The sequence below is a fragment of the Xenopus tropicalis genome, chromosome 2 (assembly GCF_000004195.4).
Source record: "Xenopus tropicalis strain Nigerian chromosome 2, UCB_Xtro_10.0, whole genome shotgun sequence".
Taxonomy (NCBI): domain Eukaryota; kingdom Metazoa; phylum Chordata; class Amphibia; order Anura; family Pipidae; genus Xenopus; species Xenopus tropicalis.
Window position 1 is genome coordinate 124,473,765 of NC_030678.2, and position 22,028 is coordinate 124,495,792.

Sequence of the window (22,028 nt, forward strand, 5' to 3'; positions counted from 1 at the left end):
AATAAAGTCAAAGTAAATTAGATGAAGGGCAGGTTAAAGAACAAGTAGGCTAAAATGTGTTACATGTAGTCACATAATTTAACAGTTTAGGTACAAAGTTCATTTGTCACTCAGATAAATATAGTTTAACCCATGCAATGTATTTTTCCAAGTAAATGAAATGTAACAAAAATATTTAGCATAATATCTTATATTTTATGGCTAAGGAATAGTTGCTTTCATTACCTTCAGGGTGGGGTATACATCAAGAGGGTATTTGGGGAAAGAAAACAGTTCAATGTTCCTGGAATACAGGTTCCATACCTGTACTTATAAGGTATCCATTTTGCTGCTATAGTTGAATAAATCTCAATGAGAATGTGGTTCACTACCTATACTTTATCGGCTTAAGCAGTGTCAAATATATTTCATATTTCTGTTCTGTTCTGATAATTCAGGGATATAATACCACAAACCTAGAATTCTATAGGCATATATAGTAATAGCGAATCTGCGCCATTTTGCTTCGGTGAAAATTTAGCAAAACAGTGAAAATGTCACGCAGCAACAAAAAATTTCTTGTGTGTGTAATTTTTTTGACGCATAAGCCATTTTCATGATGTGCAGCGAGTTTCGTGAAACAATCCCCCAATGGCGAAATACGTAAATTTGCTGCGAATCAATACCTGCAGAACAATTTTGCCCATCACTATTCACAAACAGCTAGCAAATAAGTTGGGTGTTTCAGTGAGTGTAGCCACAAAGTCATGGTGCAGGAATTTTGCGGTATAGCAGGTAAAAATGGAGAATATTTTTACCACCCCCCCCAATGTTTTGCACTTAAGGAGAATCACATCGCATATAAAAATTTGTATATGTTCATGCACTAAATACATCAATCTTGTTTAGCTTTATAAATATAAACACACACAGGAAAAATATGTTCACTGTGCCAATCATACTGCACTGCTCATTTATTAATCAGCACAAACATTTATGCTTAAGAAAAGGGTTTTGGGGAAGCTCACAATCAATATTTCTAATATACTGGCTAATTAAACATCATATTTGTAATTGCTCAAAGACAAAATTTAATATTAAGGATAGATACTGCTCTCTGCTGCAGGTCTGAGAAAGCAATTATCTGGCTAGATGCAAAATCCAGCAGATCTGAAATTTATGATACTAAGTAACCTTGCAATGTATCTGTAAGGTTTTTAGGTATTTAGCGATAAACAGAATTGGAAGTCGCATGGACATTAAATCAATTTAGCCAGTGTTTCTTTAAAAAAATTCTTCCATGGCTGCAGTGGAAATTTAGTAGAGGATAAGTCTTTATGGGTAAGATGTTTTTTCTCACAATAATGTAGGTTAAGGGGCATATTTATTATTGCCTGAGCCTCCGGAATTTAAAAGTCTTTTTGGGTCCTACTTGGGAGAAAGGTCCAAAAGAGGACCGAAACGTCGGAATTTTCTGCAATGTGCTCACAATAAAGACATTTTATTTTAACTAGGGTGTGCTGGTCTAAAAATATATTTTTATACACATTTATCTGACTAAGCACTCTGCTGTGTGGAATCAAATAGCATTTAAGTGCAGACACCTTAAAGATTATATATATATATATAATAGAAAGAGTGCCTCACACACAGGGGCTTGCTACAAAAGAAAAAATGTTTTTATTGAAAAAATTCCAATGTTTCGAGCACGACCAGTGTCCCTGAGGAAGAGCACTGGTTCTGCTCGAAACATTGGAATATTTTCAATAAAAACATTTTTTTTTTGTAAAAAGTGTGAGCCCCTGTGAAAGAGTGTGAGGCACTCTTTCTATTATATTTTTGTTTTTGACCTGGACCAAGGGAATTTGGACTTGCATTGGGTGTGCTCTGCTCTGTGAATTATATATATATATATATATACATTTTGCTACCTAAAACCTAAGAAACTTTTTTTTTTCTAAATTGTTCATGAAAAATACATGTGTTTCTTGTGAGAGTAAATTCAGAACCCAATTGCTATAACCCAGGGATAGAGCCATACGTATCTACTAAGTCCATTCTATCCCATCTCATCTTGGGCACCCAGTATGTTAAGTCAACTCTGTTTGTGACACATAGTACGTTCAGTACAGCTAGACCCTGGTGTTCTTAAAGGGCACCTATTACCCTAAAATTGCTTTCCCTACCAGAGGTGCTGGCTAATATAGCCCAAACTCCATTTGGGGAAAATAGTAGGTTTTTTTTTTAAATAGCCCGCTTCAGTGACAGGGAGCAGGGGCAGGCAGCCATGTTGTAGCATATCCACCACTCATCCACTTCTCCTACACCACACATGTGCACAAGATGAGTAAGCAGGGAGTCTCGCTCATTATGCGCATGCGTTCTAAATAACATGGCCGCCTGCACTGGGAGCTTCCTAGCACTGTGGGGGGCTGAGAAAAAAAACTATTGTTTCCCCAACTGGAGTGTGGGCTCTGTTAGCCCGCACCCCTGGTGGGGAAAGCAATGTCATTGTGAAAGGTGCCCTTTAAGAAGGTTATTACTTTGTGTCTTTTTTTCACCTAATATATATTACATTTTTGTGGGTTATCTAGTACTACTTTCGCATCTGCACCAGAATGGTGACAAACAGATAAAGTAGTTTGGAAAGTATTGATAATTTAATGGCTGAGATGCAGCCTAACCAAGAAAATGTAAATGAATGCAATTTTTTCTATTGATTGCTTAATCAACTTGATCAAAGGGACTTAATTCTGTAAAAATAAAGACAAGTAACAAAACGTGAGATGTATCCCAAGATACATAATAAAATATATATTTTTTTACATTTTTAGTGAAAGTTCATTCTGAGACTGTCTAGGGTATGCTTGGGAATATTAATTCCTAGGGCTTCTGTCTCATCTAAATTGATTTTGTATCTAGAAGTGTTGAAAAATATTATGTAAGTTAGGTAAGGAGGTTACTGAGTTAGTTAGAATACTAATGTTTGCTTACCTACTCTGGGGCATTGAATATCTAGAAGATGTTTATTTCTGGTAGCTGATAGCTCGATGCTTAAAGCACTGAGAAGTGAAAGGGTAACAATCTTTTGACGTCTTGTGTTATTGGTATGGCTGGCTTAGCTCTTCTGGGTAATGTAAGATAGTATCTGATAGAATGAATGACATGGACCTTTAAACCCCAGTTGTTGCTTCAGGGCAGTGACAGACGGGGAGATTAGTCGCCCCGCGACAAATATTTGTTGCTGCGGGTGACTAATATCCCCGCAATACCATCCCACCAGCAAGAATGTAAATCACCGGTAGGATGGCATATGCATTGCTACGATTTCTGGAAGTTGCCGAAGTTGCCTTGAGAGGAAACTTTGGGCGAATTCTGAAAATCATAGTGACGCGTATGCCATCCCACCGGCGATTTGCATTCTTGCCGGTGGGATGTCATTGCGGGGGGAGATTAGTCGTCCGCGGCAATGAAGATTTATCACATATCAACTATAATCTACCTGTCTGTCACTGCCCTCAAGATGAATAGATTTCCCCAGTCTAAGGGCTGTGGCACACGGGGAGACTAGTCGCCCGTGACAAATCTCCCTTGTCGTGGGTGACTAATCTCCCCGAAATACCATCCCACCGGCGAGTATGTAAATTGCCAGTGGGATGGCCTACGTGGCACCGCGATTTCCCCGAAAATTGTGGAAGTTTCCTCTCAAGGGAGATTTGTCGCGGGCGACTAGTCTTCCCGTCTGACACAGCCCTAAGGGTGAAGACACACTGGGCTACTAGTAGCAGCTACTTTTCAAGGCTACTAAACTCCAGAAAATACCCTGCCATAGACAATACAGAGAATTGTCTTTGTTAAAACACACGTAGAGACAATTTTCAGTAAATGATCAGCATTGTCTTTTTTAGTAGCCACGACAATTAGCTGCTACTAGTAGCTCTGTGTGTCTTCAACCTAAGTGATAAAAGGCTATCTTTGCATCTAGACTGAGGATCACCACCTGATGCCTTTCCTGTTCTACAGTACTTCTCTCCTAGTATTATCACAAGTTTGTCAATCCTGTATAAATCCTACCTGACCAGGGCATTTTGCATTAATGGGGCCATTTGATATTTTATATCCAAATTTAGAAAGGTTATTGGCTTGTAACTAAATGCTATATGGTATAAGCACCTAACTACTGTAATATCCCTTTAATACGGAAAGTGCAGATTTTCATAAATTAAAAAACTATATATGCTGTGGATGACAGTGCTGCTTCTAATTTTTTCCTTATGTTTCTCACAATTGTCTATCCCTTTGTGTGTACTGATCACCAGAAGAAAATAAACATTAATCATCAGCTTACTTAATCAATCAAATCAAGTCACCATAATGCATTCTGAAACTCAGTATTTGCAAAAAAGCAATGAGAAAATATCTATATTTTCTACACAATAAAGGAAAAAAAATACAGTTTTATTCTGGTATTTTTTTATTATAAAAAATAAAATAATACTGAGAGATCTTTTGTATTTAAAAACAAATACAATTCTCTTTTTCTGAACTGTCCAAATTTCCAGTGTTCATTGTTTGCAATGATTCAACCAATCCTTATTTATAAACTTTACACTAAGACACATTGTCCTTGCTCGCTGACATGATTTGTTATGTTCTAATCCGGTGCTAGCCACAGAAATATGGTGACATACGTAATGTACTCACTGTATGAAAAGACTTTTTCAAGGACCCACTACTGTGGTGATGATGATAAATGATGACATAGTAAATGCACACTTGCACTTAGATACCAAGTACAATCTCTTCTCTCATTTGTAAGTGGGGCTGTATAATATTTAATACCTGGAGTGTATCAGTCATTCCCCTATCAGTAAAGTGGTGTTTGTCATAGTACCTTAAGTAGAAGCATCAAACATTATTAACCTTTAAGAATGTATATATATATATATATATATATATATATATAGACTGTTTGTTGCTCTACATTTGTTTCCTGTTGAAAAACTATATTCTGTACCATACTGGTGTAACTATCATCTATTGGCAATTGCCATTTGTTAACAGAAATAAATAATAATAATTATAATGTGGCATAATCAGCTACATGATCATCTTAGTCAGCAGCAATTATGTATTTCTATGCAATTTAAGGTTTTAAACATTCTGGCAGGTTTTGTATATACCATGTATATTCTTGCATTTAATGAATTTCTAGGATTGCAGATTTAGCTAATAAGTATTAACTCTATTGCTGTTGCTTCATTATATCATTCTATCCCTTAAACTTACTGTAGTAAAGTTAACTTCTTCACCTCATTATTTCCAAAGTTAAAACAATTTCCCTTTACAGCTTCTGAGGCTGTCTGTTCTTTATTTACCATTTGTTAATCCTTTGTATTTATATATTCTTGTTAGTGATACATATCCCCAGTGTTTTTTCTGCCCCCTGGTCTTGATTTTCTGCAGTTTTTTTGTTTCTTTTTTTCTCTGAGGCTTTTGATCTTTTCCTTTTCAATGTTTCTTTATGCTTTTGTGATCCTAGGGGAGATTCACAATAATAGTTTGAAGTGATATTTGTCATGCCAGATGTGATGATTATTTCACCTCTCCATATGCAGTTATTATTTCTTTATTTTTATTTGTGATGAGGAATAGGGACAAAGCTTAAGTTTTTTTCCTTTTAATTCTTTAGAAGTCCATAGAACCTGGCGCTACACAGTGGAGATTTGCAAATGTATTCATTTAAAGGACATCTAAAGATCTCATCCTAACTTGAGATTTACACAAACAAAATAAAACTGCTTACCAGTTGTTTCACAGAAATATTTTGCAAAGGAACTGAGAAATCCGAGTTTCAATTAAATTTGTGCTAAGTTGTTTGGAAAGCCTCATCCCCAGTTACTTCATAACAGAACTTTTGAAAATGTGTATATTACAACTGGCTTAGTAATAAATACTGTACTTTTGCAGGCAAGATAAATAAACTTTAATTCATTTTGCTAGGTAGAATGCAAAACCATAACATAAGTTTAAGTAAAAATAACAAACAGAAAAAATGCACACTCACTAAGCTCTGTTTCTTATGGAGCTAATTAACTTTATTTGCATCTGAAGCTGTCCAATTTTCTTTAGAGGATTTAAATGCTTTAGGCTAAAACCATACTGCATATTCTAGGTAGGGCCTTACTAATGATTTGTAAATGAGAAGAATTATACTCTCCTTTCATGAATATATTTCTTTTAACACAGAACAATATCAAGTAGGTCCGAGTAGGTCCCCAGAACCTTGGGGGTTGCACCACTTACAAGCCTTATCTAGTGAGAGAATATATTTTTGACAGCTACTGTCTGCATTCCAGACAGTAATTGTTGCACCAGAAAAAAGTGTAGCTGTTATTATCAACCAATGGGATGGGTCCCCTTGTCTTCCCTAATAAGCTGTCCAGGGGCAGGTTTTGAAGAATTGGCAACATTAGAGCATTTGTTTTTACAAAAAAACATGATGCCAAACAGTTCTAGCAGTGGTAAGGAGCTTCTCTATTGCATATGTTATTAAAGAGCTAAAAACATCTTATTTACCCCTCACTATTATCTTAACACTAGTCATTTATATTGCACCAACACATTTGCACACAGTAGAGTGAATTTTATCTTAAGCCAGTTAACCTGCCTGTATGTTTTTGGAGTGTGGGAGGAAACCAATACAAAGAACAAAAACATTTCTTGCAGATAGTGCCAAAGCTGGAGTCAAAACTCCACCCTGCTACCCAATGAAGGTGAAAGGACCAGTTTTGTTTGCAATTAATACCATTTACTGAAGTTAATACAAAACTTTAGGGCCTACATTTAATATAGGAGGTAACAGATAAGCTACTTGGAATGGGGCTCAGACTTATTAAAAGGAAGGGCCTTGACTGGGTGAGGAAAGTCAGGCACGTGCAAGGGATAGAGATGGGGGAAGGGCAGTATAGGGTTAACTGCTGGATGGCCGGAATAGGAAGTTAACAGGCAGAAGGAGGAGACAATGGGGTATAGGGAACGCAGGAAAAGGAAGTTCCTACCTTTTCCGGTTGGAGCAGAGGACAAGCAACATCCCACCCTCCCTCCCTGGTTTTTGTGGTAAGTTTACAGGTGGGGGCATTGTAATTGGATATGTATGCATTATTGTCACAGCTGCAGAGGAATGCTTGCCAGGGGTGGGGGCTTATGCCCCAGTTTTAGGCCCAAGTGGGTGGATATGGTTTCCTCGGACAAGGGTCCCAGGACGGTGGTTTTATGGTTACCTGCTCCCACTTGCCCACCTGTTGCTCCTGTGACAGGCAGCTGGCATGGCAGGTAGCCCAGTTGGTGATGGTCTTCCGGTGGGCAAGCATTCCGGGTGGGGATATAATGTTAATATAATGTTGATACAATGTTGATTCTTATTGTAAAATCTTAACAGTAATTTGTTAATAAAGCTGTGGCCTGTTTTTATCCCAACCTGGTTGTCCTTATTGCCTCCTGGGGTGGGGGCTGGCAAAGGTAGTTTGGGAACCCTTTCAGGTTAAAAGAAAAAGCCGACACAATTGACGATGCACAGTCATACAATACTTCAGTTCTGAAAAGAAAACTTCAGTTTTTAATGAGTGTTTAACCATGAACATTTTAGGTGATTTAAAAACTGTTACAGGCACTGATTTATTCTTATTCAATGCATTTCAAGATGTTTTCCAGTTAACTGACACTACTCCTACTTTGCAGTATTCAGCCTCCCCCCAGTCGCTTCCCCCTTGGTGCTGTCTCAGGCCCCTGACCAATTCTGTTACATGTACAATGCAGAGAGGAAAGTGCAGGCAAGAAGTTCTGCACATTCTCCTTCTTTTCCAGTTTAATTTGCATGTCTTTGATTTAATTGAATGATGCACATTAGCCTACTGGATCAATGAAATGCAAATATGCAGAAGCACTCAATGCACTTTTTTTAGTGCTTGTTATGTAATTCAGTGCTGGACGGGGATGCAGACAAAGCCCCTGGAGGCTTCCTGGCAAGGGGGGGGGGACTAAAGACAGTGCAGATGGAATAGTTGGAGAAGCACAATTTTCAGTGGTAAATATCTTGAAAGGTATTGATTTAACATTAGTTCAAATGTGAACTTCACCTTAAGATGGAAAAAAGCAGAGGTCAGACAAATAGGTTACTTGTTGTCAAGAAAAAGTTGTAGGTGCTAGACTAACAGATATAAAAACACTAGTGTATGGAGCTAAAACTCTTGTTATGTTAAAAAAAATGCACATTTCAGCTGTATGTAGTTGAGCATTTGCAGTACTGAGGACAGTGATAGATGAGCAGAAAATAGAAAAGAGAATGGTAGATGAGAGTGTACTAGCAAGAAAGAAAACATACAAAAGGAGCAGAAGAGGAGAGTATATGCATACGAACTACATTATTTCTTTGAAAGTCCTTCCCCCACTAAAACATCTATAGTATATAGACTACATGACCTTGAGCTACACTTGCTAGAGCCCTGCTTTCTCTGCTACTGGCTAAGATGCAACAAAAGACATGTGTATCAAGAAAAAAAAAACACATGATCTTGCAAATGTGCAAAGATGTCAGGTTCCCCTTGAAAACAGGGACAGTAAAAGGGAGCTCAGTTCCATTTAATAAACGTATCCAATTGCATTGAATTGTTCCACATGGAATTTCCTCTTCCTAGCCTCCCTATTAAATTTTCAGTCTGTCCCCTGACTTTTTATTTTGAATTCCATTTATTCTAACCTCTCAGTCAACATGATTCCACTGCCCTCTGTACCTTCCTATACAAGCACTGGTGCGTAACACCATCTGTGCTCATATAAGAAAATCTGTGCATGTTGGGGAGGCTGAAGTGAAGTCCAAAGAAATAAAATCCTTTCTAATTCTTGACAGAAGGATCTTGAGTAGTTGAGAAGTTTGCCCTACCATTTAATAATAAAAAGCAGTATGGATTAATAAGATGTTCTTTTCTATAGTTACCTTTTAAACCTCAAGCGCCAAGGCAAAATTTTGTGTGGGTCTGGTCTAATTTGCTTGTAACTAATGACTACAGATACTCTAAGACAAAAAGGACTTTAATATATAGAAAAAGAACTGCAGATAAAAAGGCGCATTTGACAGCAGAGACCTGAATCCATGTTTCAGTTTTACTCACTGACAGCCTCCAACTGTGATTAGAGCCTGCCTCGTGATTCACCACACACAGGGTCACCAGACTTAATCAGCCTCTGCCCTGAGACTGTGTTGCTGAATCAAACTAAAATACTCAGCTTTATCATTAATATTCTATCATTCATAGATTCATTCATTCATTAAACCAATCCATTGGCAGAATTGTGAATGAGCAAACAAAACAATGATCTTGGTATGGCGAATATTATATGGGTAAGGGCTATGATGCAGTGTAGGAAACAGAAATACAGATGGAGCACTGGGACCATTTCTCCATTTAAAATATCACTTTTATTGTTAGCATTAAAGCATGGCAATCCTATGTAGCACACTTAACGCGTTTTGTGGCTTCGCGCCACTTCATCAGAAGCTGCAGTGTAGACAACCCAAGAAATCTTATATAGTAACTAATATAAACTATATATAATATAAAAAAATCACGTTTATGTCAAGAAATTCAGAATTTAAACTGATATTTCGTACTGGACTACTGTTTTAATAAGACTATACTTATTCAGTTTTGCAGTGGCCATATATCAAATAACTGACCTCATATATATGCACTTGGGCAATTTTCAGAATTATAGATTTGCCAAAAATACTACCACATAGTTACACATTTATAAGCCTAAATTTAATGCAGAACTATACACAAACACTGAGTTTACTGGCAGTGTCGGACTGGCATGCCAGGGGCCCACACACTAGATTATGTTTCCTCCATTCCTCACTCAACCTCTTTATTTTCCTCATTACATACTATAATCTATTCAGTGCTGTATTTAGGTCCAATGCCACCCTAGGCCCTGGACCTTAATATATCCTCTTCATGAGAGACTTGACGTCATGTGATCATTTCCACAGCACGCCCCAACCCCCTACCCCTCACCACCCACCTCCATTGCCAGATTTCCTAAGGAAATCTGTGGGGGAGGCTGGGGGGCATATTTTATTTCTTTAAAAAAAATATAAATCAAATATATAGGCACCGGAGGTCTGCCCCCAAAAACCACCACCCTAGGCACAGACCCATGGGTGACTATATATAAATAGGGAATGACCATGTATTAGAACAAATGGTAAGAAGCAGGAGGGCCTACTGACACCAGAGTTTTCCTGGTATCCCGGTGGACCAGTCCGACACTGTTTAGTGGAATGGCTCCATTTTTTGAATGGCAATTAGAAGCCTATCAATAAATGAACCCCACTACAGTATGTCTCTAGAAAGGTATTATGGGGGGAAATATGTTTCTGTTTATTCACATTTTTTACATACATTATAATAATGGATCCATACATTTTTTGTGAAGCTTATCCTTCATGCTATATTCCTATTGCAGTTTATTTCAGAAGCACGATTCATTTATGCAATTGGAACACACAGCGAAGCCTTATAAAATACATTTGGTTTTGTGTTCACAAGATACAAAAAAGAAATTGAAATTGTAAAAATGGAACAAAATACTAATCATAATGTTCCAACTACCGTTATGTTCCTGAATATTTAGTAAGAGTGCCACCCATGAAGCTGGCATTATGTAGTATTCAAACATTGGGTTCTGGATTGGGGTGATTATCCTCCAATGAATAATCCAAATTTCCCTGCAGTTTTATCAATCAAACTTCCTCTGTCCTTTTATGCTATGTAAAATTTAAGTCCACACGTCTAGAAAATACTTGTTAAAAGGAGGCACTGGAAGCAAAAGTGGCTATTTGGAATAGGAGGACAAATAATATGATTTATATGATGTGTCATGTACAAGGATTTGTGATTATGGTACAAAAACATATGTAGTCTAATTTTACTATGATAATTTAGTATAAGTATGGGATCTGTTATCTGGAAACCCGTAATCTAGAAAGTTCTATGGCTAGGTCATCTCCCATAGACTCCATAATAAGCAAATTTAATTTTTTAAAATGATAAATATTTTAAAACAGTACCTTGTGCTTGATTCCAACTAACATATAATTGATCCTGAGTGGGTTTAATGTGTTTTTAAATGATTTTTTAGTAGAGTTAATGTATAGAGATCCAATCTACAGAAAGACCCCTCATCTGGTAAACCTCAGGTCCCAAGCATTCTGGATAACAGGTCCCATACCTGAATATTAATAGAAAAGACGGTGGTAAAAATGTTATTAAAACATAAATCAATACAGAATACAATTACATTCAATATTAAGTGGTAAGTGTTAAAGAGGCAGGAGGAAGGGGATCTCTGCACCACAGAGCTTACAATCTAACTTACAGATCACTTACAGACAAAAATAAAAGGAGTAAGTACTGCACTTTACAGTGGTCAAGGCAGTGCCTTAAAATTGCTAAGACTGAGTCACGTGTTATGCTTGTGCTCCAAGAGGTAGACTGAGTTCATTCTTAAAAAGATGAAAAAAGAATTCTCTACCAAGGAATTCAGGTATGATCTTTTAAAGGCAAGTGGAAGTAAGTGGGTGGTGTGTAGAGATGTAGCGAACTGTTTGCCGGCTAACTAATTTGCGCGAACATCGGGTGTTCGCAAGTTCGCGAACTTTTAGCGATGTTCGCAATTTTGGGTTCGCCTTAGCTGGAGCCAAATTTTGACCTCTCACCCCAGAGCCAGCAGATACATGGCAGCCAATCAGGCAGCTCTCCCTCCTGGACCACCCCCGGACCACTCCCTTCCATATATAAACCGAAGCCCAGCAGCCATTTTACATTCTGCCTGTGTGTGCTTGATGAGTTAGCATAGGGAGAGAGCTGTGCAGGGATTTGAGGGACAGTTTAGGTAGCTTTGCTGACTAGTAATCTACTTTCTACTGCTCTGTATGTAGCTGCTGTGGGCAGCTGTCCTGCTGATCTCATCTGCTGTAACCCAATAGTCCTTGTAAAAGCAGTTTATTACACAAGTTTAGAAATGTAGTGTGATTTCTGGCCTTTACAGCACAAAACGCAACGCTGTGTCAACAACGTATTTTTCAGAGAAATTTTTGCCCTTGATCCCCCTCCGGCATGCCACTGTCCAGGTCGTGGCACCCTTTAAACAACTTTAAAATCAGTTTCTGGCCAGAAATGTCTTTTCTGGGTTCTAAAGTTTGCCTTCCCATTGAAGTCTATGGGGTTCGCAAAGTTCGCAAAAGTTCGCACTTTTTGGCAGAAGTTCGCAAACGGGTTCGCGAACTTTTTTTGTGAGGTTCGCTACATCTCTAGTGGTGTGACCAAACGGTTTTGTTCCAGAGGAGAAGTTGGTCATGAATGTGGGTGAAAAGGTGTGGTTAGGTCCAGAGGAATGAAGGTGCTTGAAAGTTATCAGAAGAATATTCCTTGATTACTTGGTAGTCACACTAAGGATTTCAGCAGTGGAGGGGGCTGTTCTCTTAGATAGGGGGAAAAGTATTCTAGCTGCAGATATTTAGGCCGACCTTAGGGGGAGAGTTGGGAGTCAGGGAGGTCAGTTAGTAGCAGTTTGCTGTAGTAGGTGGGATAGAATGAGGGCATGGATGAGGGTCTTAGCTGCTGCTGCTTGTGAAAAAATTAAAAGAATTCTTGAAAAACTGTGTAGAAAGGAAAAGAAAGAGTTGAATATTACACCCATACAACAATTTGGGGCACATTTACAAATCCACAAATCCGAATCCGAATGGGAAAAATTCGGATTGGAAACAAACATTTTGCGACTTTTTCGTATTTTTTGTGATTTTTTTCATCGGCGTTATGACTTTTTTGTAGCCATTACGACTTGCGCGAATTGTCGAAACTTTTTCGTAGCCGTTATGATTTGCTCGTATATTTCCCGACTTTTTCGTATTGAGCGCTCATAAACGGCGGGCAAACCTTTCAGACTTTGCATGATTTTGGAAGCCTCCCATAGGACTCAATGGCACTCTGCAGCTCCAACCCAAGGAAAAGTCATGATACTGAAGCTTGAATGAATCCGAAACTTTCGTACTCGGCGCGATGGCTACGAAACAGTCGCGACAATTCGCGCAAGTCGTAACGCTACGAAAAAGTCGTAACGGCTATGAAAAAGTCACGTCAATTTACGAAAAAAATCGCGAAATACCGATCATTACGAAAAAAACGCATTTGGATGCTTTTCGGACGTTCGTGGATTAGTAAATGTGCCCCTTTTTGTAAGGTTGAGTTTAAAATAGCATTGGCTTAGTCAGGACTAGATTGTTAGGAGACAACTGAAGATTTAAGTTTGAGTTTCAACAGTTGATCAATATATTTACCATGGACATTATCAGCATAGAGAAGCCAAATAATTGTATGAGATTTCCTAAAGACAGTGTGTATAGGGAGAAGCAGAATAGTAGAAAACCTCAGGGCACCCATACATTAAATTGAACTGGTAATGAGGTTTTGTTAACATAAAAAGTATCAGTTTTAAAAGTAAGAACAGAACAAGGATGTGGCCCAGTTACTGATGCAAAATGAATGCAGAATTTGTATAAAAATGGAATGGTCAGAGTATTAAACTCCCAAATACTCCCCCTATAAATATGTAAATTTATTTGGAAAATAAACGCTGGACACTGCTGCACACTGGACTGGAGAATCACAAATAACTTGAACTAATTAGCCAGCAAATAATCACCCAGCTGTGGCACAGGATGAGAACAGAGTAAGAATTATGATGAACACCAAGATAAAGTGAGTTACAATGGGTTTTTTTTTCTTAAAGAGGAATGTAAATAGACTACAGGGCCACAGCAGGGAAAAAAAAACATATTTACTAATGTCTATGATCAACTGATTAGTTTGAAACAGAACCCTACATTATTATAGTAAGTATTACACATTAATAATGCATTAAACTTTACAGTTGGTATTAAGCATGCAGGCAGTTAGTGCCAAAGCAATACTCATCCATAAAGCTGCTACACACTACAATGCAATTTGTGCTGCTTTGTTGTCAAATGGTAGTGAATTTGACAATGCTTGTTATTGCTCATGGCAGTATCAGACTTGCATGCAGCTGCTGGCTCATGGAAACCCATGTTGTTATACTCTTGACATTTTTTGTGCTGTCACAGCAGTGCTCCAGCTGAGCATATACAATTTTTACACTACCTGCTTCTAAGCTCAGTGATCCCTTTCTGTTAGTTTGTGTGGCTAACCAATTTGTGACTAAAATATTTGCACTTCACACTCACTTAACTTTCAGTTGTCTGGGTCAGCTTTAGCAGATCGGAATACTGAAAACTGGCTTGTTTAAATGGTTGCATCATACAGTATAAATGTGCCTGTAAAATATAAGGTTTTGATAATTGGTTATATGTTGCTTTTGAAGGAGTTTATAGCTGTGGTCATTTATGTACAGTACTCTTGTCTTAATCATACATATATTGACTCAGTGTCGGCCTGGCCTACCAGGATACCAGGAAAACTCCCAGTGGGCCCAGGTGTCAGTGGGCCCTCCTGCTCCTGACCATTTGGCCTGCTTCATGGTCATTCCCTATTTGTGAATGGGAAGAAAGAGGAAAAATAGATGGAAGAATAGATGCTAGCATGTAAATAGAACAGACCAGGAGAATAAAAAGGTTGGGTAAGGAAAGGAGGAAAAATAGTTAGGAAAGTGGGTCTAGGATCAATAGTTTTCTGGTGGGCCCCTGGGTTCCCAGTCCGACACTGTATTGACTGACACATCAATTTATATTCCTTTGTTCCTTACATCTGCAATGTCACTAAGCATCATATGAAATGCCCTATGGATCAGGGTGGGGGAAGTGTATCACATTGAGGGGGTATATATTCAAGAACAAAGGAGAGTCTGGGACACAGACACACATACTACACATTCAGACACTCACACACACAGCTAAGATACACACTCTCGTTCATCCACATAATACACTTGGATACAGAAAATCCTACCTATGGTCTATATAAAGAGCGAAAAAATGTCAGAACTTAGTGCTTAGCTACATACATTAACACTTATATTGCAGTGTCACCCACTGTAACCTACAGCACTTATTTGTCTGTAAGTTACCATCCCATTTAGATTATAAGCTCTACGGGGCAGGGACCTCTATTCTCTTGTCTCTTTGATTCTTAACTTTTTCCAACTGTACAGCAATGGGATCCATTATCCGGCAACCTGTTATCCAGAAAGTTCCGAATTACAGAAAGGCCATCTCCCATAGACTCTATTATAAGCAAATAATTCTAATTTTTAAAAAGGATTCTTGAATTCTTGTAATAAGAATTATAATAATAATAATAATTTTCTCTGTAATAATAAAACAGTACCTTGTACTTGATCCCAAATACGATATTCAGTAATTCATCCTTACTGGAGGCAAAACAAGCCTATTGGGTTTATTCAATATTTAAATGATTTTTAGCAGACTTAAGTTATGGAGATACAAATTACGGAAAGATTCCTTATCCGGAAAACCCCAGGTCCCGAACATTCTGGATAACAGATCCCATACCTGTACCTTGTATTAATTTGTATTCATTGTTATACATTGTATTATCTTTAATTTTAATAACCCCCTGTTTGTATTAATGTATGCTACTGTACAGCGCTGCGTACATACCATAAGTAGTGCTTTCTAAATAAAGATATACATACATACATACTACAAGACTAGGTTTCTACAGTGAAAAAGTCCCTGGGCTATAGCTAAACACACATAGCCAAATTGGAGAGGCTGTAAAGAGACTTGAAAGTATGCACAGAAGAATTAGACAAGTGGATGAGGCTAGACAAGGCATAAAAAATACATGGCTATAGAAAAAAAGCAGGCAATCGAGGCAGTATGCATGCAGTAAGGATAGCAGAGACTTGCCATCCATAGTGACTAAGCATGAACACCAACATGTATAACAAAACTGTAATTCTGAGGACATGCTTAGATAATAGGAGAAGGAAAGGCATTTTGGCAATGTATTGCCAATAGATTCGTTGCGATGGCGCAAGCTAGAACACTAAATTTATTCTGCAGAATGCTTTACTATATCTGAGTAAACAGCCAGCCATAGAAGCTCTCTTTATTTGTTTTAGATAGCAGCTGCCTTTTTAGCTTGGTGTGACTTTACTTCACTGCCTGCACACTGCTCTTGGAACAGCTCTAAGCTCAGATTACACAGCAGGGATGGAAGGGGGAGAAAGGAGAGATGGGAGGGGAAGAGAGGAGCAAACTAAGCAGACTCTTGCCATGTCCTGAAGTACTTTTCTGAGACCACAAAGTCTGACACAGAAGATGTATGCAGAATGTATACAGAATAAAAGGAAAGAATTGTGGTGTTTCTTTTCACTGGGCACTAAGAACACTAAATTTGTTCTGCAGAATGCTTTACTATATCTGAGTAAACAGCCAGCCATAGAAGCTCTCTTTATTTGTTTAAGATAGCAGCTGCCTTTTTAGCTTGGTGTGACTTTACTTCACTGCCTGCACACTGCTCTTGGAACAGCTCTAAGCTCAGATTACACAGCAGGGATGGAAGGGGGAGAAAGGACAGATGGGAAGGGAAGAGAGGAGCAAACTAAGCAGACTCTTGCCATGTCCTGAAGTACTTTTCTGAGACCATAAAGTCTGACACAGAAGATGTATGCAGAATGTATACAGAATAAAATGAAAGAATTGTGGTGTTTCTTTTCACTGGGGACTCAGAGCAGCAGTTCTGTAAGTATTTATTGCTATATTTATATAAACCTTTCTGATAAAGCTTACTTAGTTTTCACCTTTCCTTCTCCTTAAAGGCTACATTTTTTTCCTATGGAGCCAGTGTACTAATCAGATCCCACATGTACTAGTTGTACATAAAGAGTTCTACATGACTACCACTTTTGGTTTAAAGTGAATCTCTCACTTGTATGACAAACAAAAAGAAATCTGCGATAGAAAACTAATAAAAATGTACAATTGGTAGACATGTCCAATTTGCAATGAAACGCATGTGCAGATGGAGTTGCCAGGCCCGGATTTGCGGAGAGGCCGCAAAGGCCCGGGCCTAGGGCGGCACAAATTTGGGGGCGGCATGCCGCCCCGCCGCACCGCAATCTAAAGCTTTTTCGCCCATACGGAGCAGTGGGGACCTCTCCCCAACTGCTCCGTATGCGAATGCTTACACGCTGTATCGATTGCGCATGCGTGCGGGGAATGCCGATGGTGCGTTTGCGCATGCGTGGGGGTGCCGATGGTGCGTTTGCGCATGCACGGAGCAAGACGGACTGGGGCGGCCTTGGGGCGGCGGGATTACAAATCTGGCCCTGGGAGTTGCGGTGGTGCAGTTGAGTCAGACGCAGTGAAATTGTGTCCAATTTAACACCTGCATTGGGCCCGCAATGACGCATGAGTTAAAAATGAAGCTTTGTTGGAAAAAACCATGGCAATTGTGTCCGCCATTGAACTTTGTTTAATGCGTCTGGGTAAGTGAATGAGTACTCTAATTCTTGTGACAGATATACTCACAAGAATATCTTTTTAATTAACTTAAATCCAGGTGTTGCTAGTCTTTTTGTGCCATATATATATATATATAGTGAGGAAAAAAAAACCCAGCAACATCTTTTAAAAAAGGTTAAGGTTAAATTGAGCGTGTGTGTATATTTCATATACTAGTACAGCATGTATGTATCATTAATCTATTATTACACATGATGCAGACTTCTCTTATGCTTTTATAATTATGTAATTGAGGTGAAAAAGAAAAAGCTGATCAGCCCCTTGAAAATAAATGTTTTCTGCACTGCTGAACAAATTAGTCACACACTTGACTGCACTGAAATGATGCAGGATTTGAATGAAATAAATTATCGCTAATAAATATTTCTATTACTTTCAGAGATTTCCGTTATCTGGGCAAGTTTAATTAAAGTCAGGTCATTGGCTAATATGCGACCAAAGGAATTGATGCTCATTATGCTCACTACTGGTTTTAACTGTCTAAACCTCAATAAGGGAAGATATCTTGCTATATTGCTGTATCATTTTGGTTAAAGTGTTGAAAGTGGAGGGAAAAAAAATGAACGTTCAAAATGTAGAACTTATAAGATTTTCAATATACCAGAAGACATGCTTATTTAGAATCACACACTGAACATTTTGTAATATATATTTATGTGTGTACAGACCTTTCAGCTTTAAATTGATTTCCTTTATTTGGTTGGTTAACCTAGCGGCAGATTTATCAAAATGTGAGATTCGAGTTTACCACTCTCTTTCCATTCATTCCTATGGGATTTTTAGAAGCGTATAGATCAAATGGTGAACTCCAACTTTCACCTATTCATAAATACGCTTCTAAAAATCCCATAGGGATGAATAGAAGGTGAATAAAAACATGAAGTGAATATGAATAATAATAATAATACGAAAACCTCAAAATTCTCTTTTCATAAGAGTTTTTGTGCGTTTACAAATGAAAAAAATCCTGATATCCTATAAAACTAATTAACTAAAGATTTTACAGTTTGACAGTGCTACTTGACTCTTAGGGGCACATTTACTAACCCACAAATCCGAATCCGAATTGGAAAAATTCCGATTGGAAAACGAACATTTTGCGACTTTTTCGTATTTTTTTGCGATTTTTTCGGCGGCTTTACTTTTCGGAAATTGACGCAACTTTTTCGTTACCAATACAATTTGCGCGAATAAACGCGAGTTTTTCGTAGCCATTACGATGCGCTCGTATCTTGTCGCGACTTTTTCGTATTGAGCGTTCGTAAGCGGCGGGCGAAACCTTTCAGACTTAGCATGATTTTGGAAGCCTCCCATAGGACTCAATGGCACCCTGCAGCTCCAACCTGGCCCAAGAAAAGTCACCATACTGAAGCTTGAATGAATCCGAATCTTTCGTACTCGGCGCGAAGGCTACGAAAAAGTCGCGACTTTTCGTGCAAGTAGTAACACTACGAAAAAATCGCCAGATTTTGCGCAACATTCGCAATGGCAACGAAAAAGTCGCGACAATATTCTGAAAAATCGCCAAATACCGATCATTAAGAAAAAAACGCAATCGGACGCATTCGGCCCGTTCGTGAGTAAGTAAATGTGCCCCCTTGATGGCGAAGTTTTGTATTAGAGTTTTTCATGGTTTTTACACTTGCTAAGTAATGAAAAAATTGTGTTTCAGAGTAATTTGCTAAATAAACAATTTCATTGATAAAAAGATTGATTTGGGGAAATGAAAAAGATATGAATGTTAATAAATCGTCTGCATTGTGCTCCCTTTTTAGAAAATCCTATAATTATTCAGAAAGTGAGATAACTGTGGACCTTTATGGACCTTCAGAAGTATATAAGTAGTGATTTATATAAAGAAGACATTAGATGATTAGATTGTTTGGTGCTGATTTTACCAAGTAGTTGATTTTAGTGATAACAAGAGAAAAATAAAATGTTAAACTGTGATGTACCTTAAGCTTTGAGCTTACAGTTTCAGACAAGAAATACAACTGCCTATGAAAAAAAAAAATACTGATATTGCCAAAGGAGCATCCAATCTATCCAACACTGATAAGCCATTTCCATGTCCCTAAGGCTGAACATACTAATTAGCTCTTTATAGCCGTGTGCGCTTACTGTCTTAGGGACCAGAGGTAGAATATCTGGCTGAGTAAAAGGTAAGGTTACATTTGTCAGAGCTTGAATAAGGTAATCACTAAGCATTGTGGCTTGATGGTTTTACCCTTTCACTGCCAGAGGAATCATGCACTTCATTTACTTTAACTGTCAGTTTGTTGTTTAACACTTTGTACTTCTTGATTTTATGCACTTTACTGGGGGGGATTTCATCTTTTTTAGGAAAACTATAAATATTTTTCTTTGGACATCTCACGTTTCCTGAATCTGCTTTTATTTTTAATGTAATTGCAATTCCATGACCATATACAGTATCACTACATGACTAAAACATGGAAAATACATATTTTTTTATATTAAAAAAAATCATTAAATTATATGTGCAAAAATGAACTGATTTGAAAATCCTGTGCTTACTCCATGTGGCAATATCAATATGTATAGTATTATAGAGATATCTGATTGTAGAGTGACTGATATATAGAGACTCCACATTTTTCAATACAATGATAAATATAATAAAATCCAATAAAACCATTGACATAAATCTTCCAACCCACTCAAATGTTCTAGGACTAGCACAAATTTATATTACATTATTTATATTGTTGGTCAAAATTCTAGTCCCATTAGTCTAATGGGTTTATTTATTAATTTTCAAGTTTGTGAATTCAAGGTTTTTTTTTCTAAATCGAATAAACTCTCGAATGCTCGCTTATTTATTAATAAGGAAAACTCATTTGAATAAAAACTCATATACTCAAAAACTCGAATATCTTAAACTGAAAATATGGCCTTTAAATGGTGAAGTTTTACATTTGAGTTTGGGGTTTTTTGCACTTAGTAAACACCGGACATTGCAGTTTTCAAACCATAATTCAAATTTGAGTATGAACTCGAACATTGGTAAATCTCCTCCTAATTGTCCAGTGAATATTTTACAGGGGAAAAACAGGTGATGGCCAGCAAAGCAAAACCAAACATGCAAAAAAAAATAAAGTAATTACACATGCGATAAAATAAGTATAATTAGTGTGTCTAAGTATAAAAAGTGTGTTACTTACTATTGTTAGACTAGGCAGGCATAAGGTATTGGGGGTTGGCTTTCTCCAATAGAGAGAAATAATATAAAAATCATATTGCTGCAGGTGCTTGTTATTACAAATTCTGTAAAAAAAAAAAAAAAAGAGGCCACTGTATTGTGGGTAAAATGTATGCCAGTTTGTGTCACATTTTTGCTTCACATTTAGTGGGATACATGGAGCCTGTCGCCTGTGCGCATGGGCACAAATTGTCACAGGGATATTGACATGGTGCATGCACATTGCGTTTAAAAGGACCAAAGTGCAAAGTGAGTGTCGTCTTGGTAAGACACTGAGCGTTACTTTTGTCCTGTATTCCTGGTTTACTGACTCGGCCTGTCCTTGGATTCCTGACCCGTGTTGCCTGTGCTGACCCTCTGCCTGTTTGACCTACTTTGCCTTCACAATTCTGCTTGGCACTCCTACCACTCCTCTACTTTGGTTCAGTCTTGTTTTCACCTTTAGTGACTGTGCTCCTCAGTGGGAGGTGTAGGAGAGGTCTCTCCTCTATTAATTTTTCAAGTACCCTGGCTATCCGAAACCTGATAGATTTGTAAATAATTAGTTCATTTAAACTACATTCTACATGGTTGCCTAGAAGCCTATTCATAATACTTCTAAAATGATTATTAGTTAGTAAACCAGCATTGCAGTGTATATAAGGTAGTTATGCTTTGAATCCTTAATTTTTTTTTTATTGATGTGATGCTAGATGCTTCTTGTGCATCTTAAAGACTGCTATTTATTATAAATGAATTCACACAGGGATATGCATAAATTAATGGAAGAAAGGAAAAATTGCAGTATAGGAGTGATCCCAGTTCCTTCCACAAGAAAAAAACGTCAAGTGAACTTTTCTTATAAAGGTTTTATTTTTGCAGTTTCAGGTTACATAGTAAGAAGCAAAAAAAGAAGAACATATTTAAAAAGAATGGTGCACAATACACAGTCATTGCATACAGTACAGATATGAAAAGCAAATTGACACAGCAATCACCATACCAATTTAGGCTCATTCATAGAATAGAGATTTTGGGTTGTATACCAAATTTTATCATTACCATCAGAGGGGCAAATATCCAAGTAATGTGACCAAGGGTAACCCCGAGTTTATAAGTGAGTCAGATACAATTAAGGGATTTATTTGCTAAATTAACCCAGTGTGCAACTGTAGGCCACGTTGTTCCCATCCAATTCATAGCAATCAATATCTTTGCTCCAATATCTACCTGTCCCATACCAAGTAAAAAAGGAGG